The sequence below is a fragment of the Euprymna scolopes genome, chromosome 27 (assembly GCF_053919585.1).
Source record: "Euprymna scolopes isolate OS-2025 chromosome 27, ASM5391958v1, whole genome shotgun sequence".
Classification (NCBI taxonomy): Eukaryota; Metazoa; Mollusca; class Cephalopoda; order Sepiida; family Sepiolidae; genus Euprymna; species Euprymna scolopes.
In genome coordinates, this window is record NC_136508.1 from 98508431 (window position 1) to 98533560 (window position 25130).

Here is a 25130-nt window from a genome sequence, read left to right on the forward strand (position 1 = left end):
GTGTGTTCGTTATGTGTGTGTTGTGTGTACTTGTGTGTTGTTTTAGTAAAGTATTTTTATCGATTATATTTCAGTCTTATGTATACCGTTTTTATTTATCCTTAGTATGTGACTGTCATGTGATTAAATAAAGTATCTATAGATTTCTCTCTCTCTCTCTCTCTATATATATATATATATATATATGTATATATATATATATATATATATATATATATATGTGTGTGTGTGTGTGTGTTGAGTGTATGGTGTGTGTATGTTTTGTGTGCATGTGTTGTGTGTGTGTGGTCTGTGCGTGTTGTGTGTATGTGTGTGTTGTGTGCGTGTATGTTGTGTGTGTGGTGTTTGAGATGTGTGTGTGTGCTGCGTGTGTGTGGTGTGTGTGTGGTTTTTGTGTGTTTTGTGTGTGCTGTGTGTGTGCTGTGTGTGTGTTGTGTGTATGTGAATGGTGGTGTGTGGTGCATGTGTTGTATGTGTGTGGTGTATGTTGTGTGTGTTTGCTGTGTGTGTTGTGGGTTTGTGTTGTGTGTTGTGTGTGTTGTGTGTTTGCTGTGTGTCTGCGATGTGTTTGTGTTGTGTGTATGTGTGTGTTGTTTTAGTAAAGTATTTTTGTCAATAATATCTAGTCTTATGTATACCGTTTCTATCTGTTTAGTAGTTCAATGTATGTTTAATATAACAAGAAAGCATATATAAAAAATATCAGTATAGTTAAACTCTAAAAATCTAAACATTAATATTCATTTAAAATAGCTACTCTATCATGCCAAACTTTCATTATTGTATTATGTCAATACCGTCTTTTTTCGTAAATATACCCCTCAGAAAAAAAGAAATGTTTTGCTTAGATAGAAAAATGACTGAAGAGTGTATCACGAAAAAAGTCGGTATTGACATAGTAATTACTGTGGAATTTTGCATAACGAAACAGATATGTAAATTGTGTGCTGAAATTCTTACATGCTGGAATAGCTGTTTTGCAGGGAAATAAATATTTAGACATTGGAAGATAACTATACTGTTATAGTTTCACAGACACACACACACACACACGGGCGCGCACATACACACATATATACATCTATTTAGCAAAAATGATAATTAGTAAAAACCTGAAAAGTGCTCAATACTATTGCAGGCCAAATAAATATATTTTCATTACCGTTTTATCTACTTACTTACACATGTTTCGGTTACCGAATCGTATCAGCGATCCTGTAACTTAGTCAGACTTTATTATCAGGATCTTTGATACAATTCGGTAACTGGAACAGGTGTAACTTAGCAGATAAAACGGTAATATATACACCGGGGTAGACAGATGGACAGAGATACAAGGAGAGAGAAAGAGAGAGAGCGAGAGAGAGAGAAAGAGAGAGAGAGAGGGTGTAGATGGTGACGGATATCAAGAAAAATACAAGTAGATAAAGCGAGACGATAGGAAGGGAGTATTTAGTTCAGTTTGTTTTCATATATAGCATATATATAGAATGTCGAATCGGGTCATTAAAAAAATAACGTTTCAAATTCTTAATTTCTTTAAATATTTATTTATGTTGTTTGGATTGGTTGTTTTGTTTGACAGCGTATAACCTCTTCTCCGGTAATTTAATGCCAGAACAAGATATTTTATTGAAAGATATTCTGCTACATTTTTTTTTATATTTCACAATTTCCTGTTTCTTTGTTTCAATTTTTTGTCGATAAAATTGTTGTTTTCGTTTTTGGCATTGCAGAACCTGAAAGGTCATGTAACTCTTTGTGTGAACTGCTTTGTTGTTTGTTTTCTTGTTTTTTAATATAATGTGTAGATTTTATCTTGATCTTTTGATGTTTAAAATAGGAGAGTCAATATTTCGTTTTCTAACTAATATAAATAACTTTTCTTTTTAAATCTCTGCATTCTAACACATTTTCAGTCATTGCACAAGGTTTCGACTCAATAGTAAAAATAAAATGTACATATCATGAGACTTAAAGGTTAATGCTTAGCTTTGCTATTACGTTTATGGGTTTGAGAAATATAGGTATACACTAACAGTATAATTCAAGAGGGTTTAAACTAGAAATAGCCTGATAAAAATGTTTCTTAATATGACATTTTTGGAAAACTTATTTTTGTTTAGTTACATGTGTGATAAAAGGCTATATTTAAAAGCGTTGTATTTTTTTAAAATTGGAAAATGAAAAATCCTAACCTGCCATGTTCTTATTTACTCACCTCCCCACAACAGCGTGCTGATGACACGACCATCTACGGCAACACATCAAAGGCTGTAAATGACAAAGTTCTCTCTGATTCTCTCTCCTCTGATCTTGAGCGCATGGTTCATTGGGGGAAGTCGTGGCTGGTTACCTTTAAGGCATATAAAGCCAAACTCCTATCCTTACATCATCAACGCTCTGATCCCAATCTGGCATCAATTGAAATGGATGACTTTTGTCTAGGAGAAGCTCCGTGTTTTGACAAGGTTCTGGGTTTGACCTTTACTCCTGATCTGAAATGGAACACGTACATCAAGTCTGTTGCCAAGGTCGCTGGAAAGATGGTGGGATCCTTCTACCGCTCCAAAAGATATCTCACTACTGATGCAAATCTCTGTCTATATAAAAGCCAAGTACGTCGAAGGATGGAATACTGTTGCCATATCTGGACAGGAGATGCTAAAAACAGCCTATCCTGTCTTGACAGAGTACAAAATAGACTTCGTGGCTTAGTGGGGGATGTCCTTTTCTGTTCCCTTAAACCTCTCTCCCACAGAAGAGACGTTGCGAGCCTGCCTCTGTTTTATCGTTATTTCCATGGCAGGTGCTCGTTTGTACTCCTATCTCTGGTCCCCCCTCGCCAATCTTTCACGAAAAACGCCCGTCTAGCTGAATCCACTGTGAAAAATTTTCCCCACTCTTTATCTGTGCTTAAATCAAAACGTTGATTCCATGAACAAGGCTTCTTTCTTAGAACCGCACGCCTGTGGAACTCTGTTCCGTCTGCCTGCTTCTCACCTGACTACGACTTGGATGTCTTCAAGTCCAACGTTAACAAATTCCTAATGAACCGCCCCCTTAAGTAAACACTTCATCAAATCTCCACACTAACGTACTGTACTTGCAATAACCCTTATCCATGAGTGGCTTCCGGGCCTTGATAAGTGGTGACCACCGTGTAAAAAAAAAAGAGTTATACATAGGTCAGTTTACTTTTGAATGAATGTGGAGGCAAAATTCAGCACTCTTAAAAGGGGTACTATGAACTGGGACAAAAATAAGAATTGTCTTCATTTGGAAAGATTTTTTTTGGAAACGTAACAAAGATTGATAAAATTATATATACATGCGCGCATTTTTAGTGTAAGAGAACGGAGCGATAAGGAGACAAAGAGAGATAGGAACCGAGATAAAAAGGAGATAAAATAGAAACAGTAACAAAAGAATGGGGGAAATAGAGGAAATAAAATATAGAGGGAATGTAACATTTTGGAATTCCATTAATCCCACCATCGTTATGGCTATACAAGGCGTCTAATTTCTCTGTGGTTAAAATGATGAGTCTTCCCCGACCGCGACATGCCAACCCACCCGAATTGTAAGCACATTATTCTCTACTTTGTCATATATTTCAATATTGACCTCTGAGTCAAGTTAAGGTCACCTCAAGCATTGCTAGTTATATTCGTCAATGTCTAGCAACTTTGTAAATTTAAGTCGAAGGTATATGAAAAGGTTAAGAACATTAAAAAAACATCATACACAGACTCACGCACACACATGCACGCACACACATGCACGCACACACATGCACGCACACACATGCACGCACACACATACCCCCACCCAGCCACACACACACACACACACACACACACACACATATATATATATAAAATTCAAGTCATTCAATTAATTCAAAAATTTAAAACGTGAAATGGTTAAATCTCTAATAAAAATATTGTTTATCATTCTATGTAAGACAAAGACATTAATTTGCTCTATCTGGTACATTGAGCAATTTTTATTTAGATGGCATTGCCCTTATATTGCCAATAATATGTTGTAAGACTTATGATCACAGTTTATTTATTGGAGAACTTTATTCTGAAGAATTATATATATATATATATATATATATATATATATATATATATATATATATATTAACAAAAGTACCCGTCGTTGACTGGTTCAAAAACAGCCTATAGAAAATGGACTCTGATTTATGAAAGTATGATAGGTTATGAAAAGGAAGTGTTGTAAAGAGATAGCTTCGAATTTGGGGGTATCAAAACCTAAGCAAAATATGATGAAAGTAAAAATAAAATACATAAACCCCATAATTTATTATACCATACCTGTTCACACTGAAACACTTATCACAATATTCTGTGAATCTATATTAAAAAAAAACCTTGTTAAACTTTGTGATATATTTCCATTCTATGGAGGTCAGGCGCGAACAAACACCCCATAATTTTATTATACCGTATTTGTTCAAACTTAAACATAATAATCAAAGTATACTTACGCAGATAGATATGAAAAGTCTTTATTAAAGTTTTAACCGATTTCCTTTCTATGGATGTCTAGCGCGAACGCAGACCCATCGATTTAATTATACAATCCCTATTTAAGTTAAAACATACTTATCAAAGTATTATTATGTACAACTATATCAAAAACACTTGTAAACGTTTTTTTAATTTTTCAATTTTTTTATTTCCATACTTTGTGGACAAGACGCATACACCGACCCAACAATTTTAATGAATCATCATTATGTCAGATCAAACATACCCATTCCTGAGTATCGATACATCTTCTATCATTATACGTGGTCAGTTTTCTATAATAGTCAACCGTATAGGAGCCTATTCGTGAACAGACACACACATTGACGGTCAGCTTTATATATATATATATATATATATATAAATAAATACTTCATTTAATCACATAAATTAATGTACAAAAGTATAATTTTATGCGTAAACTTGAAGTATTTACTTCAAGTCTTCTCAATACATAGGTAACGCTAGTTATTATATATATATGTATATATATATGTATATATATATATATATATATATATATATATATATATATATATATATATATCAGACAATTACAAACGGCTCCTGCTTTTCGTAAAACAACTTCACAACTTGTCTCCGTTGTTTATGTGTATTTATAATTTATTTCCAAAGTATTAGCTGTGAAATATGAGACAGAGAAAACAATAATCATTAATGTTAAAATGACATAGACTCTCAATCCTTTAATGACTTTTTAGACATCCTATATATATATATATATATATATATATATATATATATATATATATATATATGATTGCAACTTCTTTTCAGACGATTGCCACTTCCTCAGACACTTAAAGTCCATGAGACCCAATGCCTAAGAGAGTATCTATACAAAGACGATGTTACAGAGTCTTAGCTTTGTACGGCAGCTAAATCTCCGTCTCTCTATCTCTCTCTCTCTCTCTCTCTCTCGGTTCAAAATGTTGAGATACAGAAACAAGCAAGAGCAAGATAGCGAACATCAAATTAAACTGCAGACCAGCTTAATGCGGGTGCTGGTCTGCGCTTTATGTTTTTTATATCAGAGACGTGCTTCTCTTAAAAAGGTTGCCTTCACCACTGCTTAGGTGATCCCTCTCCACCCCAACATATATACATACACACAAATATACAGGGTGCTAGTTGGCCGTTGACCCCGAAAAAGTGTTCATTCACCCTTTGAAAAGTCTTGTTTTTAATCCTTCCGGGAGACTAACCGCCCTCCTCACCAAAGAAGTCTTGTGGGGGAAACAGTTTAATCGACAGTGACCCGACCATGAGGCAGGTAGTACTGGGTTATATGGTACCAGTAGGAAATAATATGACCTGACCATACACACACACGCACACGAACAAACACACACACCTATATATATATATAGGTGTGTGTGTGTGTGCGCGCGCGCTATGCGTGATAAAATATGATTTTGACTTTCGTACGATATTAAACAAAAATGAATTAGAAAGTGAAACACATACCCTTGATTGATGGCAAATGTTCGTCTGAGCTCCATTCTCTGCCCCCTCCCTGACCAATCTTTTTCAAAAAAACACCCGACTAGCTGAAACCACTGTCAATAATTTTCCCAACTCCTTATCTGTGCCTAAATCAAAACGTAGATTCCATGAACACAACTTCTTTCTTTTAACTGCACGCCTGTGGGACTCTGTTCCGCTTGCCTGTTTCCCTCCCAACTTCAACCTGGATGTCTTCAAGTACAACACAAACAAATTCCTAATGAACTGACCCCCTAAGTAATGCCACTTTCTCAATTCTCCAATACTATTGCTACACTATCCCATAGATTACTGTACAATAACCCTTATCCCCGAGTTGCCATTGGGCCTTGATAAGTGATGAACTCCATGTAAAAAAGAAAAAGTTGTGTAAATAAAATAAGAAAGTAGAGTATGATATCTTACTATATCTCAACAAATGACGGAGAGGCTCATTTACCTACATATGAAAATTGGTAAGCATAACTTAAATATCGAGAAAGTTAATCAAATTTAGATTCCGTCAGCTTCACTGCTCATTTATTTGCGACCAAATTTCAAACAATTTTTACAGTTTATAGGAAAACTTCTCATTTATACTTTGAAAAAAATTTAAATTCTCGTTCATTTAAACAAACGTTATAATATAATTATCGGTGTTCGAAAGTTCTGAGAATATATAAGGAAGTTGGGAGACGGTTTCTTCTGATTGGCTGTTAGTTACCATAGCAACTTTTCAAACATTAACGTTTTATAGATATGATTTTGCTGTTTTTTACCATAGCATCTATTTCCACATTGACGTTTTATCTCCAGTTTTCAATGTACTTTTCGTAAAAAATGACGGTATTTAACGTAGTCATATAAATTAGTTATAATTTCTATAATGTATGTATGATACAAGTCTTGGATTGTAATAATTATTATTGTTGTAATAATTATGATGATAATAATAATAATAATAATAATAATAATAATAATAATAATAATAATAATAATAATTTATGAATAAATAAAAAGAAAAGCCAGGACTTTAGGATTTTTATGGTATAAACAACAATAATAAAGAAAGTTTTTTTTCTTTTCTTATCTGATTATAACGCTAATAACAGAGAAAGATTTTGTAGTCGTTTGTTTTGTGACTGTACTAAGTAGGAGAAAAGAAAAAGTTAACTTTTTGATTGAAGTTTTACAACGTCATCGACTCCTTGATAAATCGTAGCAGGAATGTCGCTCGCATGCCAACTTCTCGCTTACGACGTCGCCCGGTTATTTTGTTTATTTATTAAATTATGACTTATTTTACTGTTTCGCCACAACACAAATTATTTATAATAATGAATAATATTTTTTTGGAGAAAAAAGATTAAATGAAAGAAAGCGGAAGTAAGGACACAATAGGAGAGGAACACTAGAGAGAGAAAGAGAGAAACACAAGAGAGATAGAGAGAGAGAGAGAGAGAGAGAGAGAGAGAGAGAGAGAGAAGCCAGAAAGAATGAAAGGGTTAAAGGAGAGATAACATTGGAAGATTATTTTGATGGTGAATTTTATTGAAAGCAGACGACTGCAGAAAAAATTTTTGTGAACATCATTTTCATTAAATTATTGGGAATATTCGATATATATATATATACATATATATATATATTTATATATATATATATATACACATACACACATATATATATATATATATATATATATATATATATATATAATTTTATCCCTCGATACCCGAAGAACTTTTTAACATTGCCCTAGAATTTGCTGAAGCATACACTGATATATCCTCAGAAGAAATCAACATCATTAAAAAATGTAGAAAATCAGTTCTAATAAATAACAATAACCAATGGATAAAAACTAAAATGAAAAATTCGTTCGATTTGGCGATGGGTGCCAGAGACTCTGCAGAGGCATCAGATCTTGTGGGATTATTCATTCTATATACCCTCACAAGCATATTCGATACTACGGATATCGGCCTATTTAGGGATGACGGACTAGCTATAATAAAAAAAAAAAATCCAACAAAGGCAAGGAAGAAAACTTTAAGAAAATCATACACAAAGAAATGCAAAAATTAGGCCTAAAAGCGGACGTATCAGCTAACATAAAAATAACAAACTTCCTGGACGTCACGTTAAACTTAGATAAAAACACACATGAACCACACTTAAAAGATAACGCTACTCCAATTTACGTAAACCCCAAGTCCAACCACTCACCATCAATTATAAAACACATTCCTAACTCGATCGTAAGTAGACTCAATAATAACTAAAGCGATGAAAAGGCATGTAACAGGTCAACCAATATCTACGAAACAGCCCTAAAAAATAGTGGATACAAAAATATCGATATCATATATAAGCAACAAAACACCAACAACTATAATAAAATTAAAAATAGAAGAAAAAGAACTATAATTTGGTATACGGCCCCATACAATCAAATGTTAAAAACAAAACTTGGCAAGAAATTTCTAGGTCTTATTGAAAAACACTTTCCTACAACCAACCCCTTACACAAAGTCTTAAATAAAAATACCTTGAAGTTATGTTACAGTTGTTGCGAAAATTTAGAGATGATAATTAAAGCACATGATAACAAAATACTAAATGAAAACAATGTAAACAACAACAAAATCAACAATAAAAAAGTAGACACCATGAAAAAATAAAACCAACACTAGCAGAAATAATAATAATAATAATAAAATAATAATAATAATAATAACAACAATAATAATAATAATAATAATAATAATAATAATAATAATAATAATAATAACAAACCAACCCCGGACAAGAACAACCATACCATAAATAAAAATACTAATAAGGAACAAGATAAATGCAACTGTAGACACCGCACACTTTTCCCAATCCAAAATAAATGTCTAACAAAAAGCGTAGTTTATCAAGCAACAATATTTGCGAAAGAAAACCCGAATAACAAGAAATATTACGTAGGCATGACTTCCTTAGATTTCAAAACCCGATACTATGACCAAAAGTACATTAAAAAAAAAAAAACCACCGTATAAAAACAACACTAGCGAATAAATACTGGGAACTCAAATAAAGCGGTCATTCACCGGTAGTCGAATGGAAAATAATAAGACAAGCTACCACGTGCAGACATTTAGACGACCCATGTAAATTATGCCTCCATAAAAATTTGCTATCCTGTACTTTAAAGAACCACAAAATCTATTAAACTGTAGACGAGAAATAGCAAACAACTGTGTTCACAAAATAAAACTTACTCTTGGATAGCGATAAAAAATAGCTTTAAAACTAACAATAACAATAGAAAACAAAAATAAATAAATTAAATAAACATGAATATCCATAAACGATCACACATATATGTATGTATATATATATATATATATATATATATATATATATATATATATATATATATATATGTATATATATGTGCATGTATGTGTGTACACAAAGGTATATTTATATATATAAAAAAAGGAAACCGTCTACCTGACACCACTAACCTAGTTCTAAAACAGATCCTTTGTTCGATAAAATGCATGCCCATTGGCTGATAGGAAGGGGCGCGGTGGATACTAGAAAGCTGATTGGCTAACTAAAAATCCTCAACATATATAAAAACAAGAAACAACCACAGAATTCGTGCATAATCCTGACGAATCCTATAGTGGATGAAACGCAGAATATTCAGTGTAGCTTAATCGCCATATATATTTTATAAATTACTATATATATATATATATATATATATATATATATATATATATATATATATATATATACACGTACTTAATCGCAATATTGCCGGTTAGTACTTCAGTGTATGCTTTTTCAATTGGTTTCGTAAAAACACGGTATTTAAATATATTAACAAAAACGAATAACAATTTCTATAATGTATGTATTGTCCTATTCTTTTATTGTAAAAATATTATTTTCTTATATACAAATAATTTATAAATAACTATAAAAAAAAGCCAAGACTTTAAGATTTTTGTTGTGTTAATTAATAACAATTATAATTGTGCGGACTTTCTTTTGGCGCCACTGTATTTAGAAACGGCTTCATAATAATGTAATATCGAATAATAATAATTACAAGATATAATCACGTTGACACGGCATAATCCCATTGACATACTTGTTCTTGTTAGATCACCGATATTAAGCAACGTTTAGCCATATCAGTACCAGATGGGTGGCCATTTTGGGAATTCCAGGACATCGACACCTCGCGTCAAGAATGGCAAAACTTAACGTTGTCACCTCCCCCAAACGGGGATATACATGCGACTGATGACCGTTTGTGAATTTTATACTCGCATAGAACGTCCTCCTCTGGGGGAATCTGGTTAAACCGCATAGGTCTAGTGCCGTTTCCATGTCCATCCAATACTTAGATCCTTATTTTTAACGTAAGGTTAGAATTCTGTTATATAGTTGGGCAATTCCAATAGACATTGAACTTTTTTAAAGGTACTTATGAAGAGAAGGACCCGTTTTTATAATGTACGTCGAGAAGGCAATTCGAGAATAATGGTTAATGAATGGAAAGTGATAGCTTAGTTAATGGTGTAAATTTGGTAGACTTAGATTATATATTGGGACCGTTTCAACAAGAATCTGTTTACATTGGATTTGAATGCTAGCATGTTGTATACAATCGGAAATGCTAGCATGTTGTATACAATCGGAAAGCAGAAGAACAGTGTTCCACAGGCTGCCAGTTCTGGGAAAGAAGCTATATTCATGGAATCTGTGTTTAGATTTAGGCACAGTAATTTATTGGTTCACTCAGTTTCAGGATATATTGCCATGGTATTAAATGCCCTACAAAAGAGGATAAGAATCCCACGGTGTAGGTATTTGAAATGTGTTTAGAGTCATTTTTTTTTTTTTACACGGTGGTCACCATTTATCAAGGCCCGGTAGCCGCTCAGGGATAAGAGTTATTGCAAGCACAGTGCGTTAGTGTGAAGATTTGATGAAGTGTTTACTTAAAGGGATGGTTCATTAGGAATTTGTTTACGTTGGACTTGAAAACATCCAAGTTGTAGTCAGGTGGGAAGCGGGGGAACGGAACAGTGTTCCACAGGCGTGCAGTTCTAAGAAAGAAGCTTTGTTCATGGAATCCACGTTTTGATTTAGGCACAGATGAGGAGTGGGGGGCATTTTTCACAGTGGATTCAGCTAGACGGGTGTTTTTCGTGAAAGATTGGCGAGGGGGGCAGAGATTGGAGTCCAGACGAGCACCTGCCATGGAAATAACGATAAAACAAGGATAGGCTCGCAACATCTCTTCTGTGGGAGAGAGGTTGCAGGTTAGAGAAAAGGGCATCCCCCGCTAAGCCACGAAATCTATTTTGTACTCTGTCAAGGCAGGATAGGCTGTTTTTAGCAGCTCCTGCCAAGATATAGCAGCAGTATTCCATCCTTGGACGCACTTGGCTTTTTGGGGTGTTTTTTCGAGTTGACTTGCCGTACTGTTGAAAATGGTGCCACAAGCAATGATTATCTAACACACAATAGGACATATGAAGGAAGCTGTTGGATCTTTTCATGATTGTCCATCATTTAAGCAGCGAACGATGCATAGATACGCTACTCTGGCGTTAAAAATCATAAACTATAACTTATGATACACATTTTGGAAAAATAAACCCAGCGTCAAAACATGGCTTCTGCCGGAGTGAGGAAAAGATGTACATTAGGCGTTGCGTATGATTAGAAAATCAGTACGTTTTTCCGTGTTTCTGTACTGCTTATACTCTAATAGACATCATGTTGCTAGTCTCAGTCTTGATTATAAATACTATTATGACACGCTTTGTTCAGAATTCTTCCCTAGCAGTCCGCGGTGTACTGAATATTGTACTTGGTACAATCACGTTATAAACTAAAAAGGAAACAGGAAAAGTAAAAAAAAAAAAAACTTCTATCCTGACGAGAGCGCTGTGACGCCGAATATTTGGATTCATAAACGTTTTTTCCCCTCTTTTCTTACATTTTCACCTCAAACAAAGCGCAATGCCACTTTGATGTAAGGGGAATACTTTCGGGAGAATACTTTGCAAAGAATGCTATGTAGGGATTTGAGCAGCAAGATGTCGGTTTATATCACACTTGAACTTCTGCATGTCAATTCAGTCAGAGAAGCAGGGATCCGGAAAGAAAAGAAAAAGTTCAGAGGTCCTATAGAAGAAAGTAATAGAGTAGAAGGGATCTCTACTATGTAGGGGTGTGGTTTTCCTGCTGAGGTTTGTCCAAAGTATTTACATCGAGAGGGTACAAGGGCTTATAGTTTGTTGAAACACTTATTATTAAAATACTTGTAAAAAAGAAAAAGGGATTGCAAAATTTCGTCGAAGAGACAGCGGTTGAACCCTACCTGACAGTGCAAGACCTATTTGATAAGTGCTAAAGATTAAGCTATTCACATATTAAAATAATTTACCTAAAAACATTATATATATCTATAATATAAAGCCGAGCGTCTCTGTGTGTGTATGTCGGTGTGTCGGTGTGTGTGCGTGTGTATGTGTCTGGTCACGAATAGGCTCCTCTATGGTTGACTATTATAGAAAACTGATCACATATAATAATAGAAGATGTATCGAGGCACAGGAATGGGTATGTTTGATCTGGCAAAACGGTAGTTCATTAAAATTGTGGGGTCTGCGTTCGCGCCTGACCTACAAAGTATGGAAATAAAAAATTTAAAAATGAAAAACAAATACGTTTACACGTGTTTCTGATATAGATGCACATATTAATACTTTGATAAGTATGTTTAAACTTCAAAAGGGATTTATTTTTAAAGTAAGATTTTGTATTATAGATAATATCATTTATTTAAAAGTAAAACCTAAACGTTAAGTGTTTTAAATAGAAATAATTTCATAAATTACATAAATAAAACTCAAGGGTGCTACATAGTACCGAAATAGCGGCATGTTTTATAGTAAGTAACTGTTCGTTTAATCATGTATTAACCGAATAGCAAAATTTTAGAATGTATACTTCTCAGCGAATCAGTTGGACCAAAATTCTGGACGGGGGAAATCATTATTTGTCTAGAATGAAGGTGGTAAGAATACGCGACTGTGTAGAAATTCCACAGTCAGTTAATGACAGCTAACACCCAGAAAGGTAGGCTTAGTATAAATGCACGCGGTGTAGAATGGGGTCGTCAGAGGACTTGTAGAAGTTTGGGTAAAAATCTAGATACTTGTCTATATGGATGATGATGCTGGCACTCGTTGGAATAAATGTAATGTTTTAATATTACAAAATAATGTGTAAGAAAAAAGCGTTCTATATATTTCAATCAGTAATGGCTAGTGACGTAAGCATAATGAATTTTTATGTGCCATTATGACGTAACCGTCTTGAGGAGCGATACTGCTCCACATTGGCGAGGTTAAAATCACCTAAAACTCTGAGTAAGATCTAGTAAATATGCTGATATTTTCCTTTAATTTTCGTTAATCGAATTCCGGACAGCAGCGGGTGACCTATAAAAAGGGACGAGTTTATTGTGCTTTGTAAAAAACAGATGTTCTGGGTCTCTGAGTAGAGAAAATTGAAAGGATTTGACCCCTTGAGGTTATGTGATCGCACAGTTGACACTTGGTCTCAGATTTACGAAACGGCGAACGATTTGTGGAAGTGAACACACGCAAGTGGATCTGAGGATATCCGCAGAAAACGTGTCTGGCCCTGCTTGGTGCAGCAGATCGCCAGAACCACCACGCCATCTTAGTATAAGAACGGCCACCCGGGGAAAAATCGACAGATTGAAGCCAAATCCCGAGAAAGACACATGTCCCAAGAACGCCCCAGACCCACTCAATCCATCTTGATCGCCATTGAGAAAACGAAGAAGATTTTGTGAGAACTTTGATGTTTTGGTGAACTGACGATGTACATATGTAAAAACCTGTAACTTTTGTGAAATTAACTTTTTTGTAGTAAGAAAACCACAGCAGTCTGTTTTCTTTCTTTTCAGCAGAAATCAACACAGAGCTGAGACGCTGAGTATTTCACTCTCGGAGACAAGACGATCACGACCAACAGTTCGACCAACGCCAGAGGTCAGTTTCTGACCTGAGTTGAGGATCCTGTCACACCATCTGTTGTTGTCAACATACGCTAGGGGGAAAATTGCGCCTCTTTTATTATATACAAGATTTTATTGGGCCCAATATATAGTAATGATTAAAAAAAAAACTAAAAATAAATGACTCATGCCCCACCACCGAGAATCGAAACCAAAATGTTTAGCCTACAATCCATTTTTCTATTGACGTTAATACCAGATCTATTAAGACATGTTTGACGCCAGGCTTAAAATTAAAACATGAACCCATAGCTATTACGTTAAGTATGCATATTCGTAATACGGTCGTTCGACCTTCACCTGGCAAATTCCAATTTAAGTTTCACAGTGTTCCCCGAGTAAAACCCAAGTAGAAAGTTTCGCATGGTTTCGAATACCTTATATATTAAGATTTATGTCTGTAGACCAAAAACTGACTGAGAAAATTTGTAAGCAACATTTTTAAAACAAAAATATACTCGCATACATAAATATATATATATAGAAAAAGATTTGTATTTCATATACACATTTTACGCTAATATTATGCAATTATAAATCATGTAGAATATCTGTGTGAAGATAATTACACGTAATAGTTAACTAAGATGATCATCGCATTAGAAAACCGAAAACAAACTAATAGGGAATTAATTAAAATGAATGTTTAAAAGAATATGCAAATTAGCTAGATTTTTACAGATGAATGCAATTCCAAGACCAACATATAATAATGTTGTATTTTCTTTTTTAAATAAATGGGAAAAAGGAGTTTATTATGAATATCAATACACACAAAAAAACTCATATATAAGTATAGATAGATAAAGAAACGGAAACGAGTTAAAACTAGAGAAATAAACACCTGGCGTACTTTATGATGGCACGTTTATTTAGCATATATTTTATGCTATCTTGTTTTTTCACATATATACTTATGTATGTATTTGTTACCCATGTCTATTTTCCTACACTCTGATGCACACCCTCATCCCAGTTTTTTTGCTAACGTTTATTAGGAAGGTTTACTCATGCGAAGACAACCTGCAGTTAATGGATATAACGTTTAATATTTACTGCAATTTCCCAAAAGCAAATTACGATAAAATCGTGTTTATTAGAATTTCATTCGGTTAGTATTTCTTATTATTTCTTGTGTTTGCGAGAATCATTTTATGAATAAAAAAAAAAAAACAGGAATGAAATAAGACGTTTAATGACTACGTCTTTCATCCATTTTTCAATTTTCCGAATTCGGTTAACATTTGTGAAAGCCATATAATATGGGACAATTATTATTATATAGCGTTTTGGAATACATGGTTAAAAAGAACAGCTTCAAATGTTGCGAGAGAATTTTACTGAGACAGATAACAGTCTTTAACAAAATAATAGAATTAAGATGTCTAAGAGCAGAAGGCGCGTGTGCGTGTGTGTCATCACATACGAGAACAGCGATGAAAAAACTAGTTTCATTTTGCCAGACGAGGGATTTTAATGTTTTCCTTTTGACGGACTTTCTTAGACACGTGTCGAGCAAGAGAAATCTTAAGAGAAACTGATTTGATTTTCGCGGGCAAATCCTTATATAGAGACGTTCTCGAACCTTCTAGTCTATTTAGTGTATCACTACGCGTGGAAATCAATGTAGTTTCTTTATTGGATGTGCGCAGATGGGTAAATTGCAATGTTCCGGTAAATGTGTGCGTTGAAACAGTGATTTGTTATGAAAATGTCTCTGCGGAATATTTGTTCCGCCCGTATGTAGCAGTCACTACAAAACTCTCCTCTTAGGCGAAAAGTCTATTCAAAAAGAAGGAATAAATTAAGCTGAGTCTGCAGGGCACAAGTACTCGTTAATTTGTACTGGTGTATTGGCATTGCGCGAGCGTGCGATTCACATGTAAGCGGCTTCATATGCATGCGTGTAAATGTACAAGGATTGCTTAAAAATCCGAGCTCGTTCTTAAAGCGCGGAGCGTAGTTGGCCAGGCGGAGGGATAGCGTTCTTAAATTTCGCAGATGTGGAAATGGCGGTGTCTCCGATATGGTTGGCGTGACCGGGGTTGGCGCGAGAGTATTTGCCTGCATCGTATTGCTAATGAAGTTACACCTACCCAAGGGAGGAAATGTAACATTCTCAGCTTTCTCATAAAAATTCTAGTTGCGTCATAAGGGGGTTAAAAGGGATTAAAATAGCCTGAAATAGTACTTTTCGGGACATAGAATCTTTTGCGAATATTAGCTTTTGCTTAAAATTATACCAAATCACCCCATATGAATATACATCTGGAAACGTAATATTTTACTCTGGGGACATTCTGGGGTTTGAACCCCAGCAGTTTTTAGGGGTGAAAAACACATTTGATGTGTGTGGGAGTAATTTTTATTCTACAATTCAAGGCATCAGTCGGTGGAACATACATTTTTTGGCTTGTTGTCTATGAAACCAGTTAAACTATTACGTATCACCTAAAAACCTATGTGTTTCCGGTCAATCATATCAGCACCCATATTCTTCCCTCAATCTTTATGAAGATCAACAATAGTTCACTTGACTCACTAATTACATCGAATTAGTGAGTCAAGTGAACTGTTGTTGATCTTCACAACTTCCGATCAGTCAGCAACCGTTAGTTAATTAATAATTGTACTAGTGATATTAATGAAAGTTCTTGCGATGGCGCGTTTTCTATGAACATTTTGCATATGAGCCTGATCTCTGCCGTAAATAAATAAAAAAAAAGGCCTGAGTCCTCTTTCTAACACTTCGTCCTAGGTTATGCTTCTCGTACGCCTGACTAAGTTTCAGCATGGCTAGTTTTTAGTAGGATCACTCTACTTTTTAATTCCTAACGGATGATTTATTGTCTATTTCTCTGGACCTTAAACCATGGACCAGGAATCCTTGCGAGTCGTTTTTGTTTAGTCTCAGCAACGCCGTACCACCGATCCTCAGAAATTACTAGACATCCTTTACTCTGCTCATCGAGTAATAGTTGTTTGAAATTTTATGACACCTGTACATGAGTTTATAGCAAATTCCATCATCCGTACAAATCAAACACTAATTAAAAAAAGAACCAACGTAAACTCACACGTAACAACAACTACACAAGCCCATGAAAAGAACAGAGAATATATATATATATATATATATATATATATATATATATATATATATATATATATATATAACAAAACAAAAAAAAATAATAATAAGCCGATGAATGTAGGATCAATGATCAAACATACCAAGCTGACACATAAACACAACCATTAAAGGACCACTCGTGCCAGCAGGATCAGTAAACTTGTTTAAATTAATTAAACTATTAAATAAATTACGACAGCCCTTAGACGTCGAATACTCAATATATACAAATATCGTAAACCTACTAGTCCTAACTGTTAAACATGGACAAAAAAATAAATTAATACTTAAATATAATAAAAATAATTTTATATATATATATATATATATATATATATATATATATATATATATATCTACGCATTTATATATATACATATATAATGTATGTATAATTTATATCATATTCATAAGTAGTAGAGCTTAAAAAAAAAGGGGTTCCTTCAGTCTTTGACTATAGATACCCACGAAGCGGTGCCTGGTCGTAAAATGTTTTGGTGGCAGGGTGTACGTAATCATGAACCACACCTCTCCTGAGTCGACATTGTTGAATACCAGTGACAAGTGAATTGTCTGCACAGTAAGACTGGAAACAAATGCCGAAATAATCGAAGAGCAAACACAGCGCCTAGAATTCCCAAATGGTCACCCATCCGGTATGAATCAGGCCCAACGTTTTTTTTTTTTTACACAGTGATCAACACTTATCAAGGCCGGGAAGCCACTCAGGGATAAGGGTTATTGAAAGTACATTACGTTAGTGTGGAGATTTGATGAAGTGTTTACTTAAGGGGGCGGTTCATTAGGAATTTGTTAACGTTGGACTTGAAGACATCCAAGTTGTAGTCCGGTGGGAAGCAGGCAGACGGAACAGGGATCCACAGGCGTGCAGTTCTAAGAAAGAAACTTTGTTCATGGAATCCGCGTTTTGATTTAGGTACAGATATAGAGTGGGTGAAATTTTTCACAGTGGATTCAGCTAGACGGGCGTTTTTCGTGAAAGATTGGTGAGGAGGACCAGAGATTGGAGTTCAGACGAGCACCTGCCATGGAAATAACGATAAAACAAGGATAGGCTCGCAACGTCTCTTCTGTGGGAGAGAGGTTGCAGGTTAGAGAAAAAGGGCACCCGCCCCACTAAGCCACGAAGTCTATTTTGTAATCTGTCAAGGCAGGATAGGCTATTTTTAGCAGCTCCTGCCCAGATATGGCAACAGTATTCCATCCTTGGACGTACTTGGCTTTTATATAGATAGAGAATTGCATCAGTAGTGAGATATCTTCTGGAAATCTTGTGAAGTAGACCCTTATGACATACCTTGTCGAAGGCCTTTGATATGTCAAGAGCAATTGCCCTAGAAAGGAAGCCTTTGTCAAGAGATTCATTAATCCTGTGGGATATACCCGTCAGCACATATGCGGTAGATCTTGTAGAGCGGAAACCATATTGTGTGTCACTAAGAAGGTTATTCCTGCTGAGGTGGTTGACTATTTCTTATTTAATATGGATTCCAGCAACTTACTCATAACACACAGAAGACTTATTGGTCTGTACTGAGAGGGAGATGACTTATCACCTGAATTCTTAAATACATGGCAAACTGATGAGGTCTTCTAGGGAGTCGGAAAGCGCTTCTCCTTAAGGAAGCGCTTAAATAGTTTCTTAAGTATGGGAGCAAGTTCTGGTTGAAGCTTTTTTAACACTATGATTGGGATGCCATCAGGGCAAGTTGCTTTACTGGAACCTAGGTTCCTGATTAGCTTGGCGACCTCATGCACGGATATTTGTATGTTACCTAGCTTGTTCTGTGTTATAGGAGGAAATATGGGGAGTTGATGACCTTCGTCGCATAGGGTAGAATCAGCTGAAAAGTTCTTTGCAAATAGTTTGGGCTTGTCTGACGCTGACGAGATGACCTCTGGTCCATTGATAATGGTTGGGATAGAACGCACACTTCTGTTCAAGATCCTATTTGTTATTTGCCAAAACTGGTGGGAACCAAGCCGCTGATCAGCTACCTTGAATGTAACAGACTGGGCATATAGCTCTCTTGCATTTTTTATTACTATTTTACAGTGGTTGCTAGCAGTCCTGACAGCAGCTTTAGTCTCACTGCATCTATTACGTTGGTAGCTATGGAAAAAGTGATTTCTGTGCGCGATAGCAGCAGCACATTCTGGGGAGAACCATGGCTGGCTGTTCGGTTTTTGTAAACCCCGGTGATCTTACGAGAACTAGTTGGTTAACCCGATTATGCCGTATATATACACCTAAAAAAAGAATAGGTTTAAGGTTCCGAAAAGTCATACTAGAAATGACCAAATATCACGGCTGTTTAATAAGTTTGATGTTCTTTGTTCAGTCAATAGAAAGAATACAATTACACACTTCTGTATTTCAACCCTTTCAAGCTGATTAAACAAATGCAGCTACTAAATTTTCAGAATATTATGGTGATAATAACAAAAAAAAAAAAAACATCAAATGCCACTTAAAAAGTCAGAGGTTACACCGACAGAAACATTATTAAATTAACGACCGTGTCATCCCAAACAATACCGCAGTTTATTTGATATAGATTAATACCCCCTTTTTATGTTATCGGTTGAATTTGATTCAACCATCGATATATTTCTCTTCGACAGTCTGTTACACTTTTTCCTACTGAATATTCATATATATATATATATATATATATATATATATATATATATATATATATATATATATGAACAAATGATTAATAAAACATGTTAAAAGACCTCTTGAAAAAGAGTTAAAAACATATTTCATTTTAAAAAGAAAGCACAAGATAAATGAATGGTCCTTAATCCGTGGAGTTTCGAAGAAATACTCTCCTTCTTATCAGAGGGCAGGAATTAGCAAAATGCGGGATCGGATATTGCATATAAAAGTATTTAATGAAACTACAAGTAAGTCACAGATCTTACTTGCTTAAAAATAGGGTGAGGTAAGGAGAATAGGAGGTAAAAGAAAAATGATAAAAAGATTTCACACTTTGAACATGTTTTATTAATCATTTGTTCATATTACAAGCTCTATTTCCTTTTCGGTTTTATTGAGCTTTTACATCTGGTTGAGATTACTTTACTTGTAAATAATAACTCTTTAATATTAAGAATATATTTTAAGTTTAACATTTTGTTACCTTGGAAAACTTATTGTAATTTTTATTATATATATATATATATAAAAAAAAAAATATATATATATATATATACATATATACATATACAACACTTTTTTGTGCTTCCTTTTCACAAATAAATATGTTTTTAACTCTTTTTCAAATAGTGTGTAATATGCTTTATTAACTACTTGCTCTTATATATATATATATATATATATATATATAAATTAATTACGATAGTATAATTTTATGCGTAAACTTGATGTATTTACATAGGTTAAGCTAGTTATTATATATATATATGCACACACACACACACACATATATATATATATAATAATAATATAAAATTATATATTATATCTTATTTTATTTTATGTTATTGCTCTGTTTACCACATTGAGCTCTCATACCCGGATTTCCTCTGGAATTATTCCATTATAACACTATATATATATATATATATATATATATATATATATATATATATATATATTTATATATATATATATATATATATATATATATATATATAAACAAGCGGGTACACGGCACACAGAATTGCCCTGTCAAAAGATACACTTACATATGATATTTTTAAAGGACCTTGTGTTACATTTTGTTATTGTAAGTAACCAAATAAATACCAATATAAAGAAAAGGAGTTTAATATAAATATCAACACATACAAAACAATTCATAGGAATATATATATATATATATATATATATATATATACATATATAATATGTATATATATATATATATGTGTGTGTGTGTGTGTGTGTGTGTGTGTGTGTGTGTGTGTGCGTGTATGTGAAATTAGGTACATATTTTCCAATGGGAGTAAAATGTATATATAAATGAGTTGTGCCACTGAAATTGTTTTGTTGTTATGTTATTTTATCTTTTTGTTTATCCAATTATTGAAATAAGTTTAACGCGATTCGCACGATATTTGTATGCCCTCATCAGAAATTTTGTGGAAAGAGTAGTTTTGGGAAAACCTTACTGAAAATAAAGTTTCTTCTCATGAAGTGGAATATATATTAAAATTGTTATTTCTTCTAACGCAATTGGCGTCACCATCAGTTTGATTGGAGTCAAGGCAGCTTCGTCAAGACGAAATTGTAGTCGAGGGTGCGTCGATATTGTTCATTATACATTTTATTATTTTTTGTGTATTAATCAAATGTTTTAGCATTCCTGTATTTGTGCGGAGATGTAAGGGGTGTGTGCGCATTTGCATGATTTTCTTAGGTTACTTTTTTATAAGTGTGTGGGGTGTATATGTGCATGCGTGCATGAGGGCGCGTTTGCGCATGTTTGTGCGTTTTTCGAAGGTACGTGTGTTTGATGGTTTGTGTTTCTGATATATTTAAATAAATATCATACTTATATATATATATATATATATATATATATATATATATATATATATATATATATATATAATTATTTTGTTCAGGATACAAAATTTGAATGTTTCAATTAGGAAGGGAAAACGTTTATGATTCATGCTTAAAAGTAAATTTGTATATATATATATATATATATATATATATTCCGTTACATATATATATATATATATATATATATTCTTTTACATATATATATATATATATATATATATATATTCCTTTACATATATATATATGTATATATATATATATATATATATATATATATATATATATATATATATATATATTCCTTTAATATTCTCTCAAAAAGGGGAACAGGAGACGAAAGAAAGAGAAATGGGGAGCCAGCTGACCAGTTTCGATTCTCGCTTCTCAAAGTTGTATCGAGGGAATTTTTAAAACAAAGAATGAAAAAGCGATTTAAATATATCATAATTTTTTTCGGGATACAAAATTTGAATATTTCAATTAGGAAGGGAAAACGTTTAGGATTCATGCTTAAAAGTAAATTTGTATATATATATATATATATATATATATATATATATATATATATATATATATATTCCTTTACATATATATATATATATATATATATATGTAAAGGAATATATATATATATATATTCCTTTATATACATATATATATATATATCTTCCTTTAATACTCTCTCCAAAAAGGGGAACAGGAGACGAAAGAAAGAGAAATGGGGAGCCAGCTGACCAGTTTCGATTCTCGCTTCTCAAAGTTGTATCGAGGGAATTTTTAAAACAAAGAATGAAAAAGCGATTTAAATTGCGTTTTATTCGATTTACGGGGAGAAAAAAAGTGGGAAAACGATTGAAATAAAACAGGGTTTTCGTCGAATACCCTTGAGATTAATCACGTTCAAACCAAAAAGGCATTCCCTTTGCTTGCAAAGAGAAGGTTTTCTAAGTCGAAGATGAATGGTCTCCAAGATCTTAAGGTTATATAGTGAATGACGACGACCCAGAATAGAAAAATAGTCCGTGCGAAAGTTCGTTGAACAAGACGGGATTTTTAGTAAATGATCAGTAATTCAATAAAACGCAATTTTAATCACTTTTTCATTATTTGTTTTAAAAATTCCCTCAATACAGCTTTGAGAAGCGAGGGCCGAAATCGGTCAGCCGGCTCCACATTTCTCTTTCTTTCCTCTCCTGTTCCCATTTTTCCCCCTGTTTGGAGAGAAAATGAAAGGAATATATATATATATATATATATATATATATATATATATATATATATATATATATATATATACAAAGCTGAATGTCTGTATGTGTGTTTGCTCACGAATAGGCTCCTATATGGTTGACTATTTAAAAAAAAAAACTGATTACAAATAATGATAGAAGATTATCGAGGCACAGGAATGGAAATTTTTGATCTGGCAGAACGGTTGTTCATTAAAATTTTGGGTCTGCGTTCGCGCCTGATCCACAAAGTATGGAAATAAAAAAATTAAAAAAAACGTTTACAAGTGTTTTTTTTATATATAGATGTACATTAGAATACGTTGATAAGTATGTTTTAACTTAAATCGGATGGTAAAATTAAATCGTGGGGTCTGTGTCCGCGCCTGGTCTCCATAGAATGGAAATAGGCACAAACTTTAATAAAGACTTTTTATATATGTCTGCGTAAGTATACTTTGATAATTATGTTTCAGTTGGAAGAAATATGGTATAATAAAATTATGGAGTGTTCGTTCGCGCCTGACCTCCATAGAATAGAAATATGTCACAAAGTTTAACAAGGTTTTTTAATATAGATCAACAGAATATTGTGATAAGTGTTTCAGTGTGAACAGGTATGATATAATAAATTATGAGGTTTATATATTTTATTTTTACTTTCATCATATTTTACTTTGGTTTTGATACCCCCAAATTCGAAGCTATCTCTTTACAACCCTACGTTTTCATGAACTATCATACGGTCATAAATTAGAGTCCATTTTCTGTAGGCTATTTTTGAATCCAGTCAACGACGTCAACTTTTCTAGTATATATATACACACACACACACACATATATATATATATATATATATATATTTATATAATACAAATTTACTTTTCATGGTGAATCATAAAGTCTTCCCTTCCTATTTGCAATATATATATATATATATATATACATACATATATATATATATATATGTATATATATATGTATCTGCGTGTTATTTTTAAAACTGAAGTAAAAAATGGAATGAAACTGAGATATGTGCATGTGAGTATTATTTGTTTTTCTTAACAGTAAACTTCTTGCAATTATTTAAAAAAAAAAATTTTTTATTACATTTTCACCCAAAACAAGGCACATTGCCAGTTTGGTGTAGGGGGCTATTATCAAGGGCAGCAACTACTTGGGCAGTATGTTCGGATTTGGGCAGCAAGATGTCAGTTCACGTTAAAGTTGCACTTCTGCATGCCAATACAGTTAGGGAAGCAGGGACCTGGAATGGAATTCCGGATTCTAGCGGTTCTGGGGAAGAAACTACTTGAGTAGAAATATATTTTACATCTAGGGATCTCTATTGTATGGGGGTGGGATTTAGCTGCCTGTCGGGTTAGTCGAGGGTCTCTACGTCGTGGGGGCACAAGTGTCTGCAGTTCCTCCGAGCATTCACCATTAAAATACTTGTAGAACAGACAGAGGAATGCAACGTTTCGTCGATGGGTCTGAGGCTGAAGCTTAGATGCCAGTTCAGGGCTTATCAGATTGGCGACTCTCTTTTGAACCTTGTCTAGGAGACTCGAGTTGAGATTGAAACCATAAGCTGGAGACATATTTTGCATATATATGCAATTCCACGACCCATATATATATATAAAAGTTGTATTTTCTTTTAAAATAAATGAATAAAAATGTTTTTAATAGGAATATCAATACACAAAACCCCAAATTCATATATAGATAGATATATACTATCATTTGTTTTTCATACTCTATAAGTGGGCATGGTGAGAGAATCATTAATGCGCATTATACTGAATAATTACATACTAAATTAAAACTGTTTCCCGACCATGGTTAAGGAAACAAGCAAAAACAAAACGCCTTGTTTATTAAATAAAAGTTTCCGTCCGAAATGTATTACAGATTTACTAGTTTAATGTGAAGATTCTCGAATTCGACGCGACTGAAGAAGGTCGGAGATTTCCTCAGTCGAAATGGTATGAGAAGG